Source organism: Hippoglossus hippoglossus, chromosome 1, assembly GCF_009819705.1.
Source record: "Hippoglossus hippoglossus isolate fHipHip1 chromosome 1, fHipHip1.pri, whole genome shotgun sequence".
NCBI lineage: Eukaryota > Metazoa > Chordata > Actinopteri > Pleuronectiformes > Pleuronectidae > Hippoglossus > Hippoglossus hippoglossus.
Window position 1 is genome coordinate 8,678,522 of NC_047151.1, and position 6,290 is coordinate 8,684,811.

The window sequence follows — 6,290 nt, forward strand, 5'->3', positions numbered from 1 at the left end:
GAGAGAGAGAGAGAGAGGGAGAGGGAGGGAAGGAAGGAGAGAGAGAGAGAGAGAGAGAGAGAGAGAGAGAGAGAGAGAGAGAGAGGGAGAGGGAGAGGGAGGGAAGGAAGGAGAGAGAGAGAGAGAGAAAGAGAGAAAGAGAGAGAGAGAGAGAGGGGGGAGGGAGGGAGAGAGGGGGGGGACAGAGACAGAGAGAGGAAACCCTAGAGCTGAGAGGATTGATAGAATAAGAGAGAGGGGTGGAACAGACACACAAACACACACACACACACTCTTAGACAGACAGACACAAACAGACACATACTAATACACACACAGAGATGTGTGAGTGACTGTATATATGGGTTTATATACAAGTCTATATATATATATATATATATATATATATATGCTCTGATGTCCTCTGACGGATGGTCTCACCTTGTCTCTGGACTTGGAGCAGGTAGGAAGACATAATACCTGCGGATCAATACCTTGTCTGCTCCACGTCCTTGAGGTGGTTGAGCACAGTTAACTGATGACTCTCATATTTCAGAAAAGATAAGCAGCAAGGCCACGAAAGGAGGCAGAAAAATCATTTAAATAATATAAATAGCCTACCCACAATAATCTGTATAGAGACAGGGGAGGCCACAGGCTGGTTTATGGGATACAAGTTTAAGATTTCAGCAGCTTTGTTTCCCATCAGAAACTTGTGTTTAAAACACCGACATGTCAGACTTTGGAGACGTCATGAAGGATTAAAGTGCGGGAGTAGCTTTTTGATGTTAGGCTATATTTAATTCTTCATTTGAGTACATCTAAGAAGCAGTGGCCTCATTCTACTTTCTCTCCCACTTTCTGGTGATGTTTAATTCTGTTGGATGGACATGAATTTACATACAAGGTTGTTTTCAAAGAAACAAAAAGTCATTCCTAACAGTGCCCCGCCCCCCCCCCCCCAAAAAAAAATTATCTATTGGACTTCGAGATGCTGCAACTTCTTGTAAGAGCTTTTCATGTTGTTTAATGACCCAGACTGATTTTTATTCCTCAAGTTCAAGTTTCTTTGCAAAGAAAATGAGGTTTTCATTAAAATGGAAATGTATCACAAGGTGAAATAACCGGAGGCGGATATAGGAAGATGTGTTATTACATTTCATCGAGTGTATGTGTATCAAATACCACGACAGCTCTTCCATAGCTGTCAACATATTTCGTTCAGAACCAGAAACAACAACGTCTTCAACCAGAAACTCTAAATAAATATGGAGGACACGTCTCCAATTCCTCCCACTTTCCACAAATGAAGTCAAAATATCCCGGAAGCAAACGCTGCCATGTTTCGCATTTGGAGCCAGAGTCTGCGCATCAACGTTCAGGGGATGAAGCCACGCGGTCCCACGGATACACCTCCTTCAATTGTAATAGTTATTAATCTGAGCTGTCAATCATCACGTTTAACCCAACTTTTATAACAGCAAATAACTAATTAAAGCCTCATCAGAAATATGAACATTTGAACAAACATCAGTGTGATAAGAACTACTCAAAAATGGCAGAGACCATCTTTGAAAAAATATATTTGACATGTACTTGATGCTCGGGCTTCACTTTTTCGGAAGCAGAAATGTCGTCCATCTTATTTTCAGGCTATGGTCTTAAACCTACGGAACCAAAAATGTATGTACAAAAGTGCTGGATGAAGTCAGGGATCACAAATGTTGGTAGGATTCATCCTCTAGTGACCATCAATGTCTATATAAAGTTTCAGGGCAATCCCATCCAATAATTTTTGGGAGGCTTCAATCTGAACAAAGAAGTGGAACGACCCACAGACCCATTTATACATCGGACAGTTTAAATTTCTTTAATCCCAATTTAAACCCAAGTCAAACTAAGATGGCACTCATTAGCATATACCTCCACCAAGGCCTAAACTCAATAGATTTTATTTGGAGCTGCTCCAAATTACTCACACTTGTAAATATCAGTCCCCTAAACATGACAAGTTCCTCAAAATCCATGAATTATTCTGTGGGAAATCAAGGAACATTTTTGAAACAGTCCTATATCACGATGTTGATCCTGCATCCGCCCCCTGATCCTGAGCCACACCACATCCGCAGTAATGAGTCGCAGTGGTTTTTGTGTAATGCTACTAACTAAAAGAAAAAGAAACGCAGATGAAAACATAAAATCTCCTTGGCAGAGGTAATAATTATTCAGCTACAAAACCTTTCAGTTTTTCCAACTCAGCCCAGGACAGATACATACATAAGATAAAATCCTACATAACAAGTGTTTTAATGTGCTGACCTTTAAAATTATTCTCAAACTTTCACTCTGGAGTTTAAAAAAATTTAACAAATTTTGCTAAGAAAAGCTGAACTGTGCTCGTTGGGGATAAATGGTGCGGTGAAGCTTCCTTTAAGATGGGCAGACAAGTGAGGGATTACCATGTCCTCCGTCAGGAGACTGATGGAGGAGAAAATATATCTGCTGCTGCTGCTTGGAGGAAGAGCAGGAAGAAGAAGAAAGGAAGAAAGGGAGGAAGAGGAAGCTGGTGAAGTTTAAAATTGAAGATGAGCGTGAAGACAATCTGATAGAAAAATGAAACAGAGGAGAGAGGGAATACAGCGGAGAGGTATTTGAATGGATTACAGCTCACAGTGTTGATGGTGTTTATCTCCCTGCAGGCCGAGAGGTGGAGCCGACAGATAACCAGTAATGAGCTGTGATTGATGCCTGAAGTTATAAACAGTGTGGGGCCATGATCACACAGGTGACAAATAACACACACACACACACACAGATACAGTAGAAGAACCGCAGGTGAGTCGGCACAGGAACACAGAAGATAATATTCAGTTGGAGACATTTTAATGAAAATAGTGCCACACATCCTCAGGAATTTCGTCTCTGCTCGTGTGTATCCTTGGAAAAATGCATTTTCTTCTCTTTTTTTTTTCATTTTGTGCAGACACAGATACAGGCGACGATGCACAGATAAAGAAATGAAGGGGTAAGGGGGTGACGGAGGGAGGGGGGGAGGTTGAGCCAAGACAAAGTAGGCAATCCCCCCTCAAATGAATATTTGATGAGGAGGCTGGTATGCGTAAATGAAACGTTATAAATACACCACATGCATTAATGGATTGTCACACAGTAAAATAGCAGGTCTTGGCTCAGTCTGAGCATCTAAGCTGTTGTCTGCACCGACACACACACACACACACACAAACACATATTGCACAGATTATGTACGGAAGTTGATATACTGCCTTATATTCAGTATAGCCAACAAAAGTAAAAGATTTAGAATAGATTCTTGTCAAGGGATTTAGATCGACCAAATTACGAAGACATTGCATAAAGTAATCTCTGAAAAACACTTTTACGGTAGCACACACACACACATACACAAACACACACACACACACACACACACACACACGCCCACTTCCCATTCCACAGCCATTATTCCCAGTCACATTATAGCACATTATCATCTCTAAAACTGAATTATTGCACAAATATGTTATCATTTTCTTCAGCAAATACACACACACACACACACACACACAAACCCAAGTGAGTGTGTGAGAGAAAGAGAGATACAAAAGCAAAAAGGGGAAAAGGAGAGTAAGGTTGTAATCATGTTTACCGTCTCACTGCTGCTGCGCTGACGGAGGCCACAGGTGGATCTGCATGTCGTCCCATCAACTAGAAATGAATGAACAAGTACTTTTTATTGTTGAGGTCATACAGACACGAGAAGAGGCTCCTTTGCTTTCAACTTCTTCAGGACTTAAAGGTCGAACAAGAAAGGTTGTATTGACACAAACGGGGGGGATTGGTCGGGGAAACGTATTCCTTTTTGTGGCACGTGTCTCAACATTAGAATTTCCTTTCTGTAATCCTCTACCTCTCTCAGCCCATGAGAGGAGGGCCCTGTCGGTGTCTGTTTGAAGAGTGCAGGACCAAGAGATGGCAGATCTGGCTGTTCCCTGTTTGAAATCGGCTGTCGAGGCTTCAAAGCCAAATCTACATGGCAGCTGCTGTCAGCTCTCCGCCTGGACGGAGAGAGCAAGCACCAAGCAGCTCGTGTGGGAGGGTGGAGGAGGCAGAGCGAGCCTCCTGCTGGCTGTGGATGAGGCAAGACGAGGGAAGCTGGGAGTCAGGAGCTGATGGGCAGTGGTTTGGCCACCACTGCAGGCCCCCAGACTGAGAACTGCTCAGTAATGAAGACAGGATTTCTAAATAACTCATATCTCATTTAAATCATTTGCATTTTCATACATATGATCAATTAAAATTCAATGTCTAGGAGTCAAATTTGATTTGTATTGTTCGGTGGCCAAGAGAGCTCAACGCACTGCAAATTAAGAAAACACATGCACAAGGAAACAACACAAATCTTCATCAATTTGACATCACATGCGCTGCAGAAAGTAACAACGCAATGCAAATTCAATGCTTTGTGAAATGATTGAAGACTGCTACTCGTCAGTGGTGATTGAACTTCACAAAGCATTGAACTACAGCCAGGTTCGTCCCTTTTCTGGGTCCCCTGGAAACATTCCCAGTGTCGTTTTTGCAATTTGCAGCACGTTTCTATTTGCATGTGTTGTGACATTTTGCAGATCATGTGTCGTCAAATCGAGCGTTGAACTCTCTCTGCCACCGTAGTATTGTCCATATTCACAAATCACAGTCTGACGTCCAACAGTCTCTACAAGGTGTGACATCCTCTGACCTTAACCTTCGACTAGAGGGAGGGAAGACTTCCAGGGAAACTTTTAACTGGGAGAAAACATGTAGAAGACTGAGAGAGATCTGCCAGTGAGGGACAACTCTCCTTGGATGAGAAGGTGTCATATGATAGAGTACATCAACAAACTAACAATATCTACAACATTCATCAGAAAAGACAGTGTCTAACATACACAGAGAGGTGTATCAAAAAATGTTTTAACTTTTCACTGATTTAAATCAGATTTTAGGGTGAAGTGTTGCTCGCCAACTTCTTCAGTTGACCAATGGCAATTCAGCATCGGTTTAAATCCTTCTGTTTTGTTACCTAATGTGTAACTAACTAGCTTCCAAAAGAGAAGAATGCAAAGACAATGTGGATCTATCTACCTCTATTCCACAGCAATTAGTCCAAAATCAGACCTCAGACCTTCTCCGTCCGGCTGTATTCGCCTCTGATTGAGTTTATTTCATCCCTTCTTCTGACCTCTGCGCGTATTTTTCCCACATCCAAGAGATCGAGTTACTTTGAGCAGCTTCCGACAAACAAAGGGGTTCAGTGTGTGTTGCCTGTGTGCACCTGAGGGAGCAGACATCATTAGTGAGAGGCTGGAGGACAAAGTTTATCAGAGATACAGGCTAATTACTTTCACAACAGGGTGGGGGGGGGTAGATGGAGGAGCAGCCAGTCTGAGGGAAGAGAGCAACAAGATAGTTTCCCACTTTTCTCAGAGCGAAGTCACCTCATCAGCGACCATGACCCCGGCACTGACAGTTCCCATCTACTCACTTAAATATTGAATTTATCGATTCAAATATTTAGTCAAGGTGCACTTGCAGTTAGTGAGGAGCAGAATACTGATTCTAGCTCCTCCCTCAGTTTTACCTGCAGTCTCCCAGTTTGGACGTCCAGACTTCTTTAATGCAGAGTTAACACATAATGTACAGTGAATATAAAGTCATGCACACAGAGAGACCCTCATATTTTCAGTTCCACTTATTCACCCAATAAAGAAATAATGGAAAGCTTTAATTTATTGCTTTTACACAGTATTCATTGAGTCTAGTAATCAAGTATTTTACTGTTATAAAAATATATATAGTCCCACACGTTGCCTTCTTTAAAGGGCCTGTTGTTTTTAGTGATTCAGGCGGATGTCGGCCAGAGTTACGTTGCAAATAACACATGGTCATCAATTCACCAATCACACTGCCCTGACAAATACAACTTCAATGTCAATCAGGGACAGTCTGCAGACAGACCTGAGAGCAGCAGGAGAAAGAGAAAACAAGTGTAGGTGAACCATGACTGTGCAGGAGCTTCTTTTAAAAAAAATTTGAATATACTGTAAGAAGTTCTGCTGTAATAATGTGTTTCCTCTTGTAACATGTGTTCAGGTTGATGTGTTTAGAAGTGTAGAAGAGTACTCAGGCATAAAAACGTTAGTTTGCATTTTGAGAGTAAAGTTGAAATGTCAAGAAAAAAGATGTGTTGCCTTGGTGTCAGATTTGAGACATAATGTTGAAGAGGCAAAAAAACTGTTTTGTGAGGCCAC

General features: G+C 41.8%; 1 protein-coding gene across 1 annotated transcript in view; it reads left to right on the forward strand.

The window, feature by feature from the left end:
- Positions 1-58, forward strand: part of jupa (junction plakoglobin a) — a 33,766-nt gene extending 33,708 nt beyond the window's left edge. Inside the window, exon 17 of the transcript XR_004615424.1 lies at positions 37-58. The gene's annotated coding sequence lies outside the window, so the exon portion shown is untranslated. The remainder of the gene's footprint in view (positions 1-36) is intronic.
- Positions 59-6,290: the final 6,232 nt, after the last annotated feature.